Raw genomic sequence first — 19,287 nt, 5'->3', positions numbered from 1 at the left:
GTGCTAAGTGGTTGGGATACAAGAATGGGGAAAAAAAAAAACAGTCCTACTCTCAAGGAGCTCAGTTTAATGGCAGAGACAACATGCAGTGAAAAACAACTGAACAATCTAGTCATTAGATAAAAGGGAGATAACGAACAGAGGAAAGGTATCCACATTAAGAGGGACTGGAAAAGGCTTCTTGTAGAAGGTAGGTCATTAGCTGAGGCTTGAAGGAAGCCAGGGAAAGCAGGAAGTGGAGATAAGAACAGAGAGAATTCCAGATATGGGAAGCAACAAATAAAAAATGCTCATTTGAAAGATGGGGTGGTGTTGTCTGTGAGGGCCCGCAAAGAAGTCAATGTTACTATATTGTAAATACAGAGTAGTCAAGCACAGTGTAAAAATATTGGAAAGGTAGGAAGGAGTCAGGTTAACAGGAGATTTTATATTTTATTTTGTAGACAATAGGGAGCCATTGGAGTTGACTGGATTAGAGAGGTGACTTAGACTTGTATCAATTCAACAGCTGTAGTATGTATTGGAGTGAGGAGAGACTTGAAATAGAACAACTAGCAGGCTATTGAAATAATTCAGGTGTGCAGTGATGGTAGCACTCTCAGAGGAGGGAAAGGGGAATATACAAGAGATGTAATGAAGGTAGCTCTTGATACAATAGATAAGAGTGCTAGGCCTGTAGTAGGGAAGACCTTAGTTCAAATCCAGCCTTATATATCATCTGTTTATTAGATCTGCCAATTATGACATCATAAACAACATTAGAGAGAGCATTTTTAGTTGAATAATGCATTTGGAAGCCAGACTACAGAGAGTTAAGAAAAGAATTAGATAAAATGATGTGGAGGCATTGAGTATAGACAGTCTTATTAAGGAGTTTAGTCACATAATTGAGAGGGGATTTTGGTTGAAGGAAATAGGAATAAGGGAGTACACTGTGGAGGTCCATGAATAGGGTTGAGTGGTGGCAGCCAGGGGTTAAGAATTACTGGGATGGGGAGGGTATGATGGATTGGTAGTTTGCTAACAATTGATGAATGAGTTCAGGTAGGTCATCATTATCCACTGAGGTTCAGTTTGGGGGTGCAGTAGGCAGCAGTGGATAGTAAAACACTGACCATGTGCTTGATGCTAATAAATGCTTGAGATACTTATACCAAGTGCTTTCTCTTACTTGAAGCCCATAACAACTCCATGCTTAATTGACATTTAGCGAAGTTAAATGATTTGTTCATGAACATGTAATTAATAAATACTGGTTTCCTGACTCTAGGTCTAACACTCTAATCACTGTCATATCTCTGAAAAACAAAACAAAATCCTAAATAATCTTGAATCTGCTTCCTCTTATAAACACAGAGATTAAGGCAGAAACAAACTATTCTAGGTGCCACAATACTAAATCTCCAGTCTCTGTTTTGTACATCTGGACTCCATTTTGCTTTTAAATATATTATATTACCCTTTACTCAGAAGGGTAAAATACATGTCATATAAGACATTCAGATTGGGTCAGATGGCCTAGTACAATAGAATCTCAGAGCTTTATACCTTACTTGGAGATAAATTATTTTGCATTCCCCAGATAAAATTCAAAATGTTTTCTCAAAGCTTGTGATCTGTGCTAGACCCCAAAGAGGTCCATGACTATATTTCAAGTCATGACTAGATTAGTTCAGAAAGACATTACATTTTTTTTTCTTACTGACCTCTAATTGAAATTTAGCATTTCCTTCAATTACTTAAAAACATTGTATTCAGAGCAGGGAATTACAGACTTCACTAAACCACTCAATGCATCTGTGACATAAGAAAGATGAAGAACTTCTGCCCTAGGCAATCTTTTCCCTGTGTGTAGAGGGACAGACAACATAGTGCACCTTACTGGGAAGCTTGGACATTTTTTGTGGTATCTACCATCTCTTCCATCACTGCAAAAGAAACCCATTTTTTCTGTATTAAATAGTCTTGGGCCTGCACTCCCAGATTATAACAAGAGTCCACTGAAGCCTCTTAGAAAATGGAATGAGACAGGAACATGAAGTTGTTTTCTTAAAACTTTTTACCGAAGTCATGAAGTGCTAAAGCCCCAATCAGGTTGGGCAGCACAAAATAAATGTAAGATCTTACTGAGAACAGCAGGGTTGGTTGAAATTACTTCAGAATGAACACTTTTCAAATTTTATGACTTATGTAGGTTTGTCAGCTGTGACAAACACTGTTTCAAATATGTTTTTGTTTTGGCCTTTGCCTGGAGTGGAGACCGTAATGTTTTTGATAAGGTAGGGCAAGTCACTTCTGAAAACCAACTATCTAGGCCTTATGATGAATTTAAGCCTTTTCAAATTAGGGTTCTTACAAAGAGCACAAATTCTAGAAGCTCAGGGGAAAGCATGTCATATGCACTAGAAAATAACTTCCAGTGGGCTCTTTAATATTATCTCTGCTGAAAGGACACTGGGAATTGAAATCAAAGAGTAATGAGAAAAAAGCTAAGTATTCATTGTGTATAAATATGTTAATTGATATTATTTTAGAAAAATTCTTTTTAAGGCAAATTTAGTTTCCTTAAAATTTTTATTCCTTAAAAACCCACTTAAGGAAAATACCTTCAACTTTCTAAGAGCAGAACAGGTATCTGTACTGATAGAGGAAATTCTTCAGGAGATGGGATGTGACAGTAATGGTGTATGTGTGTATGTTTAAAACAAGGTATCACAGGTCCAATTTTTTTAAAAAAATCTAGCAATTCCTGAAGGAAGGGAGAACTTAATTGAAAGTCATATTCATTAAAGTTCTTTTTAAATTTCCTTTTTATTACATTTTGAATTTTGAGTTTGTCTTCTTTCCTTGTGTGTATATAACATATTATACATACTTCCATAAATCAATTAATTTTCCTTCATAAGTTCTTCATAGGTAATTTGAATGTTCATTTAAGTCAGAATAGTTTAGTCATTCACAATTAATCTTTGAACAATATTGCTATTGCTGTATACAATATTCTCCTGGTTCTGTTCCTTTCACTCTAAAAAGATTCTATTCTTCAGGAAGATGCATAACATTTTTTTTTTTTTATTTTGAAACTAGTAAGTGTAGATAAAATGAAATCATTCATACAGAATGTTGAGGCAGTGTGGTATCATGAAAAATATTGTATTGGAAGTTAGGTGGAGTGAGTTTTAGTCCAGTCCTTGCTTCTCTTTTGTTTTTGGTGAGTCCCTTACCACGTTTTGCATTATGTCTTTAATAGAATAGGTGCTTAATTAATTTGTGTTAAATGAATGAGCAAGACCTTTGAGTCTTTACTTTCTTCTCTGGTAAAATCAGGGGGTTGGTTGAATGATTTCCAAGGTTCTTTTCAGATTGAAAATTTTCTGCTTCTTTAATTCCAAAAGTGCTTTTGAAGAGCTGGGAGGAGTAGAAATGTTTGCCTTCAGTCATCCATATTAATTCATTCCAAAGGATGGGTGCACATGACAAGGCTCTTGCAAAAACACCACATTGGATTTTTGCCCAAATCATTAGTTTCTTGTGAATTTACACATGGAAGATTAGAGAAGAAGTACCTAGGTTACATGGCTAGTTTTTTTCTCTTAGTCAAAATAGTTTGCTTGCCTATTGTTGCCTGGTATGCTCACATTGAAAACAAATGATACCAACTTTGTTGTCCATCTCTCTGTTATTTATCTACTTTCTGTCTCTAGTCTGGCTTCCTGTAGCATAAATATTCTTCCATGCTGCTTATCCATTGCTCCTCTGAGCCCTAGACAACATTCTCAGTTTCCTCCCTCCTTTCTTTCTGAACTTCTACCTGCCTAATCTTCAGATGAAGAGGTAATATCTGGCTGCCTGAGAAAGTTCTTTGGGGGGCCATAGGATGACAGAGACTTTGATCATGAATTTACAGCAGGAATGAATTTCAGAGGCTACCTAGTCCAGTCATTTTATTTTTCAGAGGTGTGGCCAAAGTCACATGGAACCCAGTTGAAACTGGAAGAAGGATATTAGGTTCTTGACATACAGTTATGTCCATCAAGATATAGGTTAGTTATCCCATATATGGGATCAAAGCATTATAGGATTTTAATCTGGAAGAGACATTGGAACTCAAACTCTTATTTTATAGAGAAGAGAAATGAGGCCTAGATAAATGACATCCATAATTACATAGTTAGTAAATAAGAGAATTGAGATTTAAGGCCCCCTGATTTCAAATTCAATGATTTTGACACTTCATAGAATATGGAACAAAAGGAAGTTTGGTAAGTCACGTCTCTTGGCAAACAAAATATTCCATTGTTTTAACAGCAATTACTCCTCATGAAAAAATTTAGTGATTTTTGTAGGAGAATTGAATTAAATGATATGGCAAGTAGATATCTTTTGATTAGTTAAATACTCCAAAAATCTAGGTTATCATCCCTGAGGATATTCTCTATTTTTACACAGATAATTATACTTTAGTATAGTAATGTCATTATGACTATGCCAAGGATCCCTGCAAGTCATGTATTGACTTAGAAAATTGAGAGTATGGAAAAAAAGTAATGTGAACTAAACCTCAAAAAGCAGATTGGAGTTGGATTGCCAACAAAGAAGGAATTGCATTTTGGCCTAAAGACAATAAGAAGTTACTGAATTTTCTTGAGCAAGGGAACAACATAGACATACCACAGCTGGAATAGTATGTTCAAATGTGAGTATGACAGTTGAAGAATGACATTGGAGGGCGGAGCCAAGATGGCGGAGAAGACACACGCGACTTTCTAAGCTCTTCTCTTACCCTCGTTACCAATATTATATTGAGCCTCAAAAATAGTCTTGACTGCTACAATTCGGAAAGATAAGAAGTAGAACAACTCACCTGCCAAAGAAAATCTGCAGTCTCGCCAAAAAGGTTGGTTCCGGGGCCAGGGGAGATCAAGGCAGACGGGAGAGAAATTAGGTTCCGAGAGAGTCTCAAACGAGGGTGAAGGCACAGATCCCAGCACAAGCGCAGCCCCAACCCGCAGTAAGGGCTTTCCTTGGGCAGTTGTGATCCTGCAGCAGGAGGACGCAGCCGGTTAGCCTCCAATCTGCACAGTGGGGAGCTCGGCTTGAGGGCCATAGAGCTTTTCCAGGGCCGATTGCATTGGGCAGAGACACTGGGGCAGAGTTCTGGGCGGTTCATGTCTGCGCTCAGCTGCTAATACTCACAGTCCCACAAGAGGCTCCGGCCTGGGCGGGTGACACTTTCACCACTTAGTCTCTAGCCTAGGGCAATCGATAATCCACTCAGCCCTACTAAGCCGTTTGATAACTGGCAGTGCTGAATCCACTTCCTGTTGGGGAAGGGAAAACTTCACCCAGAGCACTCCCATACCGGAGCCGAAATCGCTTAAATCTTTCCCTGCTCTGCAGAGGAAGCTGGTAACCCCTTGCCTAGGGAGACATACCCTAAAGGCTTTAAAACATGAATAAAAGATGAAAAGAACAATCGACAGCTTCTATGCAGAAAAGAGCAGGTCAGCAAACCTGAAGAGACCTCAAACAGCAAAAATGCACCAGACTGTCCTCCTTACATAATGCTCTCATAGAAGAGACCATTAAAAGTCTCAAAAGAGAGTTAGAAGATAAATGGGGAAAGGAAAGAGAAGCTTACAAGAGAACAACAACTTCCTGAAATACGAATTGAAAAGTTAAAAATTCCCAGGAAGTGCAAATTGGTGAATTGGAAAAATAAAAATCACAGGAAATTAAGAATTGTGAATTGAAAAATAAAGAATTCACTAGAAAGTAGGATCCGTGAATTGAAAAGACAAAGAACACGAAGAAAGTAGGATCGTGAATTGGAAAAGAAATAATTCACTAAAAAAAAATTAGTGAAATGGAAAAATTCCACAGACCAAAACAATACATTCAAAACTCAATTGGACATATACAGAAAGAAGTAAAAAAAGCTAATGAAGAAAATAATTCTTTAAAAATTAGAACTGAACAAATTGAAACTAATGATGCATTGAGACAGCAAGAATCAGTCAAGCAAAACCAAAAAAATGACAAACTGGAAAAAACCACGAATTATCTACTTGCAAAAACGACGGACTTGGAAAATAGATCTAGGAGAGATAATCTGAGGATTATTGGACTTTTCGAAAACTATGATGAAAAAAAGAGCCTAGATACTATTTTACAAGAAATCATCAAAGAGAACTGCCCAGATGTAATAGAATCAGAAGGTAAAATAGGCATTGAAAGAATTCATGAACACCTTCTGAAAGAAACCCTAAAATAAAAACACCAAGGAATATTGTGCAAAATTTCAGAACTATCAGATAAAGGAAAAATTCTACAAGCAGCCAAAAACCATTTAAATACGAGGTGCCACAATAAGGATCACCCAGGATCTGGCTGCCTCTACATTAAAGGAAAGAAGGGCCTGGAATATGATATCTCGAAAGGCACAAGAACTTGGGATGCAGCCAAGAATAAACTACCCAGCTAAGTTGAGCATTTTCTTCCAGGAAGAAGATGGACATTTAATGAAACAAATGAATTCCATTTGTTTCTGAAGAAAAACCAGAATTAAAACAAAAATTTGATCTCCAAGAATAGAACTCAAGAGATGCAGAAAAGGTAAAAATAATCTTGAGAATTGTATTTCTGTTGTGGATATACAAAAAAATACATGTAAAATTTGATAGTACTGATATAACATAAAAAAAGGGAAGTAGATATGGAAAAGGGATGATGGCAGAATAAGTGGGAAGGAGGATAAAAGAGGAAACCACATCCCACAAAGAGGCTAAGGAAACTTATCATATCTGAGGGAATTTGAGAGGGGAGGAACATTGTGTGAATCTTACTCTCATCAGAGTTGGCTCAAAGGAAAAATAATTGACATTTGTTTTAGAGAAAATTTTCTCTCGCTCATTAAAAACGGGGAGAGGAAAGGAAAAGAAAAGAGTAATAAGGAAGGAAGGGGAAAGACCTCAAAGGGGGAGGAGGGATATAAAGAGGATAAGTATCGTGTTACAAGAGGGTACATAAATTAAAAGGGGAAAGAGGGTTGGGGAGGCAAGAATAAGTAAAGCACAATCTGGGGTTATTAGGATGGCAGGAAATACAGATTTAGTAATTCTAACCATAAATGTGAATGGGATGAACTCCACATAAAGAGGAGGCAGATAGCAGACTGGATCAAAGTCAGAACCCTACAATATGTTGTTACAAGAAACACATTTAAAGAGGGATCATATAGAGTAAAGGTAAAAGGCTGGAGCAAAATCTTTATGCTTCAGGTGAAGTCAAAAGAGGGGTAGCCATCCTTATCTCAGATCAAGCAAGTAAAAATTGATCTAATTAAAGAGATAAGGAAGGAAACTACATCCTGCTAAAGGGTAGCATAAACAACGAAGCAATATCAATATTAAACATATATGCACCAAGTGGTATGGCACTCAGCTTCCTAAAGGAGAAGTTAAGAGAGTTGCAAGAAGAAATAGACAACAAAACTGTAATAGTAGGAGATCTCAACCTTGCACTCTCAGAATTAGACAAATCAAACCACAAAACAAATAAGAAAGAAATTAAAGAAGTAAACAGAATATTAGAAAAATTAGGTATGTTGGATCTTTGGAGAAAATTGAATGGAGATAGAAGGGAATATACTTTCTTCTCAGCAGTTCATGGAACCTATTCAAAAATTGACCATATATTAGGACATAAAGACCTCAAAATTAAATGCAAGAAAGCAGAAATAGTAAATGCTTTCTTTCAGATCATGATGCAATAAAACTACATTCAACAAAAATTAGGGAAATAGACCAAAAGTAATTGAAACTAAACAATCTCATCTTAAAGAATGATTGGAGTGAAGCAGCAAATTATAGATACAATTAATAATTTCACTCAAGATAATGACAATGATGAGACATCATACCAAATTTGGGATGCAGCCAAAGCGGTTATAAAGAGGAATTTTATATCCTTAGAGGCTTACTTGAATAAAACAAAGAAAGAAAAAGATTAATGAATTGGGCTTCAACTAAAAAACTAAAAAAGACCAAATTAAAAACCCCAATCAAATACTAAATTGGAAATTCTAAAATTAAAAGGAGAAATTAAAAATATTGAAAGTAAAAAATCTATTGAACTAATTAATAAAACTAAGAGTTGGTTCTATGAAAAAGCCAATAAAATAGATAAGCTCTTTGGTAAATCTGATTAGAAAAGGAGGGAGGAAATGAAATTAGTAGTCTTAAAAATGAAAAGGGAGAACTTTCCACCAAGGAAGAGGAAATTAGAGAAATAATAAGGAGTTATTTTGCTCAACTTTATGCCAATAAATTTGATAACCTAAGTGAAATGGATGACTACCTCAAAATATAGACTTCCCAGACTAACAGAGGAGGAAGTAAATTGCTTGAATAGTCCCATTTCAGAAAAAGAAATAGAACAGGCAATTAAACAACTCCCTAAGAAAATCCCCAGGACCAGATGGATTTACATGTGAATTTTACCAAACATTTAAAGAACAATTGGCCCCAATGCTATATAAATTATTTGATAAAATAGGGAATGAAGGAGTCCTACCAAATTCCTTCTATGACACAGACATGGTACTGATACCTAAACCAGGTAGGCTGAAAACAGAGAAAGAAAATTATAGACCAATCTCCCTAATGAATATTGATGCTAAAATCTTAAATAAGATATTAGCAAAAGACTACAGAAAATCATCTCCAAGATAATACACTATGATCAAGTAGGATTTATACCAGAATACAGGCTGGTTCAATATTAGGAAAACTATCAATATAATTGGCCATGTTAATAACCAAATTAACAAAACCATATGATCATCTCAATAGATGCAGAAAAGCATTTGATAAAATCCAACATCCATTCCTATTAAAACACTTGAGAGTATAGGAATAAATGGACTTTTCCTTAAAATAATCAGCAGCATCTATTTAAAACCATCAGTAAGCATCATATGTAATGGAGACAAACTGCAACCATTCCCAATAAGATCTGGAGTGAAACAAGGTTGCCCACTATCACGTTACTATTTAATATTGTATTAGAAACGCTAGCTATAGCAATAAGAGCTGAGAAAGAGATTAAAGGAATAAGAATAGGCAATGAGGAAGCCAAATTATCACTCTTTGCCGATGACATGATGGTATACTTAGAGAACCCCAGAGATTCTGCTAAAAAGTTATTAGAAATAATCCACAACTTTAGCAAAGTTGCTGGTTATAAAATAAACCCACATAAGTCATCAGCATTCTTATATATCACTAACAAATCCAACAGTCAGAGTTACAAAGAGAAATTCCATTTAAAGTAACTACTGATAATATAAAATATTTAGGAATCTATCTGCCAAGGGAAAATCAGAAACTTTATGAGCAAAATTACAGACCACTTTTCACACAAATTAAGTCTGATCTAACCAATTGAAAAATATTAAATGCTCTTGGATAGGGCAGCAAATATAATAAAGATGACAATATTACCTAAACTAATCTATTTATTTACGCTATACCAATCAGACTCCCAAAAACTATTTTAATGACCTAGAAAAATAACAACAAAGTTCATATGGAAAACAAAAGGTCAAGAATTTCAAGGGAATTAATGAAAAAAAAATCAAATGATGGTGGCTTACCTGTACCAGATCTAAAATTATATTATAGAGCAGCAGTTACCAAAACTATTTGGTATTGGCTAAGGAATAGATTAGTTGATCAGTGGAATAGAGTAGGTTCAAGGATAAAACAATCAACAAATATAGCAACCTAGTCTTTGACAAACCCAAAGATCCCAGCTTTTGGGATAAGAACTTACTGTTTGATAAAATTGCTGGGAAAATTGGAAACTAATATCAGAAACTAGGCATTGATCCATACTTAACGCGACACCAAGATAAGGTCAAAATGGGTTCATGACCTAGGCATAAAGAATAAATCATTAATAAATTAGAGGAACATAGGATAGTTTACATCTCAGACCTGTGGAAGGGGAAGGTCTTTATGACCAAAGCAGAACTAGAGATCATTACTGACCACAAAATAGAAAATTTTGATTATACCAAACTGAAAAGTTTTTGTACAAACAAATCTAATGCAGACAAGATTAGAAGGGAAGCAATAAACTGGGAAAATATTTTACAGTCAAAGGTTCTGATAAAGGCCTCATTTCCAAAATATATAGAGAATTAACTCTAATTTATAAAAAATCAAGCCATTCTCCAATTGAAAAATGGTCAAAGGATATGAACAGACAATTCTCAGATGAAGAAATTGAAACTATTTCTAGTCATATGAAAAGATGCTCCAAGTCATTATTAATCAGAGAAATGCAAATTAAGACAACTCTAAGATACCTACTACACACCTGTCAGATTTGCTAAAATGACAGGAAAAAATAATGATGATTGTTGGAGGGATGATGGGAAAACTGGGACATTGATTCATTGTTGGTGGAGTTGTGAACGAATCCAACCATTTTGGAGATAGTTTGAACTATGCTCAAAAAGTTATCAAACTGTCATACCCTTTGATCCAGAGTGCTTACTACTGGGATTATATCCCAAAGAGATTATAAAGAAGGAAAGGGACCTGTATGTGCACGAATGTTTGTGGCAGCCCTTTTGTAGTGGCTAGAAACTGGAAACTGAATGGATGTCCATCAGTTGAGAATGGCTGAATAAATTGTGGTATATGAAAATTATGGAATATTACTGTTCTGTAAGAAATGACCAACAGGATGATTTCAGAAAGGCCTGGAGAGACTTACACGAACTGATGCTGAGTGAAATGAGCAGGACCAGGAGATCATTATATACTTCAACAACAATACTAGATGATGACCAGTTCTGATGGATCAGGCCATCCTCAGCAACAAGATCAACCAAATCATTTCTAATGGAGCAGTAATGAACTGAACCAGCTATACCCAGAAAAGAACTCTGGGGATGACTAAAACCATTACATTGAATTCCAATCCTCTATATTTATGCACACCTGCATTTTGATTTCCTTCACAAGCTAATTGTACAATAATTCAGAGTCTGATTCTTTTTGTACAGCAAAATAATGTTTTGGTCATGATACTTATTATGTATCTAAGTTATATTTTAATATATTTAACATCTACTGGTCATCCTGCCATTTAGGGAGGGTGGGGAGTAAGAGGTGAAAAATTGGAACAAGAGGTTTGGCAATTGTTAATGCTGTAAAGTTACCCATGTATATATCCTGTAAATAAAAGGCTATTAAATTAAAAAAAAAAAAAAAAAAAAAGAAGAATGACATTGATATTCTAGAGAATATGTAGAGGAATGGGACCAGTAAGGTGAAAACTCTGTGAATGATGCCATATTAAAAAATGCTGTGTTTAGAAGAAGTAAGGAAAAATGGTAGATTTCCTCAGATAGTTAAGATATGATCATGTGGATAGGGGATCAAATTTAAGTTTGTAGTTCCAGAGATCAGAATTTGGGCCAGTGGATGGGAGCTATGGGAAGGTAATTTTTCAATTGACATCAAGAATAATTTTTTTGATAGAACTATTGAACAAGAGACTAGATTATCTCTTAGGTTCTAGAGTTCTCATAATGCAAGTATTCAAGAAGACACTGGATAGCCAGTCTTACATTGGAAAAGAAGATGAGCCAGACAAATTCTAAGATCCCTTTGCATACTTGAATCTGAGAAACATACTTTAGAAACCTGTGCTATCATTAGTATGGGTACTCTAGTCATAAGAGATAATTACAATACTTTTTTGACTTAGTAGAATGTATTAAAAATAATTGGGACAAAAATATATTATGTTGTTGCCAACTTTTAATGAGCCTATCCCAACTTGCCTGGGATGATCCCTAGATAATAATCTGTCACTGGACCTGAATTTAAAAACATCCCATTGTCCAGAACTTTAAGATGTTCAGCTTGTTTAACCTTTTGGAACTAAGGGCTAAATCTATTCCATGATAAAGCATCAGAATTGGACTTTAATCCTATACAAGATTTTAGAAAATCGATTCACATTAAGACTCAGTAGAAGCAAGATAGATTGACTTCATTTGTGGGGATAAGAATAATAATTTTTTGAAGGTTTGATATTTATTAAAACTGTATGAATTTATATCTGGAAAATAGCTTTTAATAGGAATATAACCCTAAATGAGATTAAAAGACATGGATAACTTTTTTTGCATTCTCTGTAGAATTCTTTGATTAATAATATTTGGTTGATGACTTAGTTTTTTATTAGCTCATTCTAGTTATCTTGAAAAGTGCATATGTTGCAGTCTCCATCTCCTTTTTATAAGAATGTGACACTTAAGATACTTAGAAAAGGAAGCTATACAAATTGTTCAATAGTTAATCCAACATCTATTTATTAAAAGACTTTTCTGTGTAAGTTACTATATACTAGATGCTTCCCAATTGAGTAATGTTCTCAGAATCCTTTAGTTGCTTCCATTCCACTGCCTAAGGGAGTAAATCCAAATTCAATGGCACTTGTTATCTGGACAAAATATAACTTTCCAGCCATATTTCCTATTTTTTCCTAACCCACATCACACATTCTCACTATAAATTATTTCTTGAATAAGTCCCATAATTTTTTGTTTCTATGCTTTCCCCTTTCACTTAGGCTTTCCCTTTCTGGAAGGTCCTCCCAATCCTGTGCCCAGCTCTGTTTCTCTAAATGCTACATACACATCCTTCATAGTTCATTTCAAATACCACCTTTTAACAAAGTCTCTTCTATGTCCCCTTCAATCAGATGTGATATTTCCTTGCTAAAAATACTCAAAGCATTTGATTTGTATCCCTCTAATGGCACTATCCCACTCTGAACACAATTCTGCCACTAGATTAGAAAATTTTTTGGGAGTTTAACATAGGTTTTATAAGATTGACATACTATCAGCAATATGTCAGATGGAGGAAACGAAGGTCTTAAGACCAGTTAAAAGGTAATTGCAATAATCCAGGTAAAAAATAAGGGTTTGAACTAACGCAGTTGAAGAAAGAAAGGAAGGCACAAATATAAGAGACAAAATGCAATTATAGGACAACTGGGTAGTATAGTTGATAGAATTCTGGACTCAGAGTTAGGAAAACCTCAGTTTAAATATTACTTCAGATCTTCATTGGTTTTGCTATGTTGGTCAAATCATTAAATCTATCTCAAATTTCTCATTTCTGAAATAGCACTTATCTTACAAGGTTGTTGTAATGCTAGAGTGACATTCTTATTACAAAGCATATTGCAAACCTACAAATACTATATAAATGCCAGCTATTATTAGTCACTGTGTAATTAATTAAATAACTAATTAATTAGTCACTGTTAATAGAGTCAATAATATTTATGGACTTTGTCACTACATTTGAAAATATTTGGTGTCTTTTTATATGGAATTTTTTCTATAATTTTTAAATCTTAAAAGATAATGAATTGGTTTTATATTATATTAAAACTTTAAACTTCACATTTCAGCAAACTGGCTAAATCACCAGAACTCCCTCCCTCCCTCTCTCTCTTTTTTCCTCTTTGTGTGCGTGTGTGTGTTTGTGTGTGTGTGTGTGTGTGTGTGTGTGTGTGTGTTTGGAAATCAAGGATTTTTAGTATTTTCAGAGACTTTAGGGATCATATTCATTTTTATATGAAATGATTGTTATTTGAGGCGACTATCGTTTAGATGTTATCCAATGGGTTATAGTATAAATAAATAGTAAGTACTAATAAAGCTTTCCTAATTCATAGTTTTTACTAATTTAAAATACTGACCCTTATATATATGAGTAAGTATATAACTGGTATAATTGGCATCCTGAACAATGGCTTGATCCATTCTGAATAGTTTTGCCATGTTGTTAGTTTTAGTTTAATTCATTGTTTTTCATATCATTTAACATTTTATCAAATGCTTGTTATATTGTAAGGCCCTGAAATACAAAGACAAAACCAAATCATCCCCTGTTCTCCAAGAGAACATTTACATTTCTAGATTGGTGAAGAAGGGAAAGGAAGGTCTCGATCACACAATAAATAAAAATTATAAGAAAAATCAAAGCATTTTCAAAAGTAAGAGAGTGCTAATAAATGGGGAAATCAAGAAAATATTTATATAAAAGATATATGACTTTTGAAGACAGCTATGAATGCTAAGAACTTGTGTAAAGAGGGAATGTAGGTGACAGCCTGTACAGTAAGTAGCATGGGAGTGGGGCATGAATTTGGAAAACACCTTAGAAGGCGATTTGCTTCTAATGTAGATTGAATGAAATGGATTAATATGAAGTAAGTTTGGGAATATGGGAGCCAGATTGTGAAGAGTTGCAAATTTAGACTTAAGGCTTTTGTATTTTGCCTTAGAGGTAGTAGTGGAATACTGAATTTTTCAGCAGAGAGGTAACATGGTCAGAATATAAATTAAAAATAAGAATAATAATGATAGTTAGCATTTACATAGGCTTCTCATGTAGCAGGCACCATGCTAGGTATTTTACAATTATTATGTTATTTGATCCTTATAACAACCCAGGAAATAGATGCTATTATTATCTCCATTTTACAGATGAGGAAACTGAGGCAAATAAATATTTGTCCAGAGTCACACACCTATTGATTACCTGAGGTAGATTTGAATTCAGTTTTTCTTGACTGCAAGCTGGTACTTTAACCAGTATATTACCTAGATATCCTTAATAGCTAACCTAACTTCATTAAAAAGGAAGGAGACTAAAAGCAAGGAGAACAACAAAAAAGACTATCATACAGTTATAATTTTGTTTACATATAACTGTGCTGGTGAAATGGAATTATAATTTATATTTTCATCGAGCTGTTTAAATGATTTAAAAAAAGTTTTCTGTAAGTGTTGAGGTTAGACTAGTTGACTTCTAAGTTTACTTCTATCTCTAAACTCTCATCTGATGACCATAAAGTAAATAAATTGAGCAAAATGAATTTGACTATTTTCTTTCACCTATTTTCTTTAAAGACAGTGATTGGGGTCTAGATTTTGCTTTTAATGTAATTGTAATACAAAGGAATTGCTGCCTCCTTTGATTTGGACCCTATTTTTATTATTGTAGTCCAAGGTTATATTAGTTTTTTCAGCAGTCATATCATATACTAGGATCATATTAAATTTCTTATCTATATTCTGTCCATGATCCAAGGACCAGCTTACATACTACCTTCTCCATGAAACATTTTATGAATCATAGATCATAGAAAATTAATTTTAAACAAACACATCACACCATATGTCACAGCAAGCTCTAATGGATATATGACTTACGGTAGAAATAAAAAATCACATCATAAACATAGTAGAGGATACTAGAAGGAAATACCTTTCTTAACTTTGGATCAGGAAAGACTATTTGACCAAAGAAAAGAGGATGACAGAAGATAAAATAAACAGTTTTGATTACATAAAATTAAATTCTTTTAGCCAAATTAAATGAGTACATCAAAATCAGAAGAGAAATAGTTAACTAAGATTTAATTTTTTTTATTAACTCTCCCCAATAAAAGCTTATGATCCAAGATATATAAGGAAATGATTCAAATATGTAAGAACAAGAGCCACTCCCCAACAGATAAACAGTCAAAAGATATACACTAGTTCTCAAGAGAAGAAAACTATGCTATTAACAACCACATGAAAAAGTTCATATCACTAATAAAAAATGACCTAAAAATTACAAGAACTATGAGACTGCTTCATACTTATTAAATTAGCAGATAATAAAAATAGAAAATGATAGTTGCTAAAGGGACTGTAGAAGGATAGGAATACTAATGTCACAATTTAGTTACAGTTATTCCTGAAGGGAATATGAAACTATGCTGGCCCAGAAAAACCACTATTAGACATATACCCCAAAGAAATCATAGAAGGAGAAGAGAAAAATCCACAAATACAAAAATATTCATAGCAACCCTCTTTGAAATAGAGAAGAATTAGATATGGCTCATATATTGGGCAATGACAACAAATTATATAATAAAATATTATTGCATCATGAGAAATGATATAAGAGATGGATTCATAGAACACTAGGAAGACTTGAATGAACTATTGCATAATGAAGAAAGCAGAACCAGTAGAAGAATTTATTTATTAGCTACATTATTAGAAAGGAAAATGACTTCCAAAGATTTTAGAAGTTTGATCAGTGTTCTTCCTTCTTCTTACTCTGGTCGACTAGTTTCCTGAGCTTCCTTCAAGTTCCAACTCAAATGTTATCTTCTGCAGATAGTTTCCTAGTTCTTCCAATAAACAATAGCTTGATTTTTTTCCATTATCCATTATTTTTTATATTATCCATTATTTTTTAAATTTGATTTATTCACTGACTTTTATAGTATATATCTTTATACACACATACAGAGAGAGAAAGAGAGAGAGAAAGAGAGAGAGAGAGAGAGAGAGAGAGAGAGAGAGAATTATTTTCATGTTTTGTATCCCATTAAAATGTGAACACTTAAAAGGTGGGGACTGATTTTATGTTTCTTTTTATTATGAATTCTTAGCACAGTGCTTGTATATAGTAAGTGCTTAATAATTGTTTTTAACTGACAATGCAATGACCTAATATGATTCCAGAGATTGTCAAAGAAGCATGCTTTCCATTTTTTGATAGGAAAATGATATACTAGAGTGATAGAATAAGAAATATATTGAGTGACTATGCTAACATATTACAAAGTAGGACTTTTATTTCTGGAGGGGAAAAGAGTACTCATGTTGATGATGAAAAGAATGAAAAAAAAGGAAAGAATGTTCATAAAGTACTTTAAAAATGCAGAGAAAGTAACAGAAAGATTCTGGGGAAACAGACAATTGGGATTCAGGCGTCCTCAAACTTTTTAAATAGAGGGCCAGTTTACTGTCCCTCAGACTGTTGGAGGGCCGGACTATAATAAAAACAAAAACTTTGTTTTGTGGGCCTTTAAATAAAGAAACTTCATAGCCCTGGGTGAGGGGGATAATTGTCCTCAGCTGCCACATCTGGCCCGTGGGCTGTAATTTGAGGACCCCTGGATAACTTAACCAAAATCTCAAATAAATTATACATCATCAGATTTATATTTTATATATAATACTATTTTCATGTGAAAATATTTTTTGGTGTCTGTCAAATTCAGAGTGATAAAAATTAAAACATTAAAAGCTAATAGGTCATACATACAATGTTAAATCTGGGAAGAAATTTTAGATATCACTTAATTCAATGCCATACTTTTTCAGATGAGTAAAATGAGTTCCAGAGAAAAGAACGGCTTTGTTCAAGAACACATAGGTCTAGTCACAGAGTCAAAGTTTAAACATAAATCTTCTGACACCATATTGATGCCTTATTCCCACATTGTTTTGTCGTTAGCTGAAAATGCTCTGTCATCTGATTTTATGTAGTTTTGTACTCCTGTTATGGACTTGTGTATTATTTTACTTAGTAAGTTAACCATATAAATATTTATCTCCCACTACATCATAAGATCCATTATAGGAGGTATTATAGCTTATCTGTTTTTGTATTTTTCTCCACATTTAGCACATTTTATTGCACATAATGAGTGTCTTAATAATTGCTCAAGTTCTTAATCACAGTTTGGCAGTAGTAAAAATTTCAGTGAGTCATGAATTTAGAATTAAAAGAAAATATCAGAAGTTATCTATTCTTTTTACAGAGTAATAATACACCATGTTTTTCTAAAGAAATCCTGAAATGTGGTCATCCAGTCTCTCTCTCAAATACCTCTAGTGATAGAAAACTCACTACCTTCAAAAAACAATGTGTAGTGTTTTGAATTAGTTATCATTACTGTAAAATTCATTTTTATTTGTCCTGAAAACAAGTTACTTTAATGTTTCATCTCTCTTAGTTTTTGCTTTTCGGACAACATAGAACAAATATTTGAAAACAGCATTATGTCTCTTTTTATTCTTTCTTTCTCCAGGCTAAATAGCTCCAGGTCCTTGTATGATATGTTGTCAAACAACTCATTTTCCTAGACACCTTTGCTGGAAGCAATCTAGTTTGCCCATTATTAAAATAGCATGTCCAGGTGTGAACTTGACACTGCAGATGTGATTCAATGGGGTTTCTACTTCCTATTGTAGAAATTCTACTTCTATTAATGCAGGCTGGTTGCATTTGATTTTAGCCATATCATACTAGCCATATCATGTTATTTCATTTTAAATCTGTGATCAAATACAACCATCAGATCTTTTTTTAAACGTGAATTCTGGTTAAACCAAGCCAAGTCTTCAACACTGAGTACACATCCAATTGATATTTTGCTTCTCTTGCAAGAGAAAACAAGTCTGTTCCTTCCTATACATGACAACCTGTCTAATATTTCAAGACAGCTGTAATATTTCCTCTTAGTTTCTTCTTGTCCAGGCTGTTCTTTCTATGATGTAGAGCATAAAAAGATCTTATCACAAGGGTTTATTTTCATCCATCTTAAATTTCTTCTTGCTGTTCTCAACCCAGGATTCCAGTCTGTCATAATGGTTTTGAAAATAATCCCATTCATTTCTTAGCCTTTTCTCTTAGCTTTGTATATAACTAATCTTATCGGGAGACATTTTTCAGCACTTGACATAGTGCCTAGTATATAGTAGGTACTTTATAAGTATTTTTGGATTCATCAATTGAATGATCAATGCAAGTTGTTAAAGGTGGTGAATGGATTTGGCTGCCTGTTCATATTAGGTTTAGCAAAATTGGGATCTCAGCATTGTGAAATACACAGGGAGAGCATGCCTTTTCTATTTTCATGCCCTTCACTCCTATGCCTTTGTATACATTTGAATTGAAGTCTCAAAAAGTAATTTTATTTACAAAATACAGTATAGATTGATGCAAACACCCAGGTTTTCAATTGCTATTTTAGGTTTCAGTATAAATAAATTCTCTTGAGCATGCTCTTGCCATTTTGATGACATCTCCTTATTGGTTGGGTTTCCCAGTGGTGATCTTCCCTTCAGACTGACCCTAACCTTGACCTAACCTATGAATTGGTGGAATTAGTTAGTTTATTATATATTTCTCTGACTCATTGTCAAAGACAATTGGGACAGTTTTTAGAATTAACATGTTGAGTTTAGTAAATGTTTTAAAAACACAAAAGAAAAATGCCAAATTAGTTATACATAATCAGATTTATGATACATAATCCCTGTCCCAGAGCCACTATAGAATGGCATGAAGGGAAAATGAATCATTACTATCATATGACTGGTGGTGAATT

The 19,287-nt window shown here is 34.0% G+C and overlaps 1 protein-coding gene across 1 annotated transcript in view; it reads left to right on the top strand.

Moving 5' to 3' along the window:
• The window catches only part of RP1 (RP1 axonemal microtubule associated), a 582,455-nt gene that overhangs the window by 108,680 nt on the left and 454,488 nt on the right, over positions 1-19,287 (top strand). The gene's annotated exons all lie outside the window — the stretch shown is intronic.

Source organism: Sarcophilus harrisii, chromosome 1 (assembly GCF_902635505.1).
Source record: "Sarcophilus harrisii chromosome 1, mSarHar1.11, whole genome shotgun sequence".
Taxonomy (NCBI): domain Eukaryota; kingdom Metazoa; phylum Chordata; class Mammalia; order Dasyuromorphia; family Dasyuridae; genus Sarcophilus; species Sarcophilus harrisii.
Note: the sequence above shows the minus strand (reverse complement) of the source record. Positions and strands in the feature narration are given on the sequence as shown.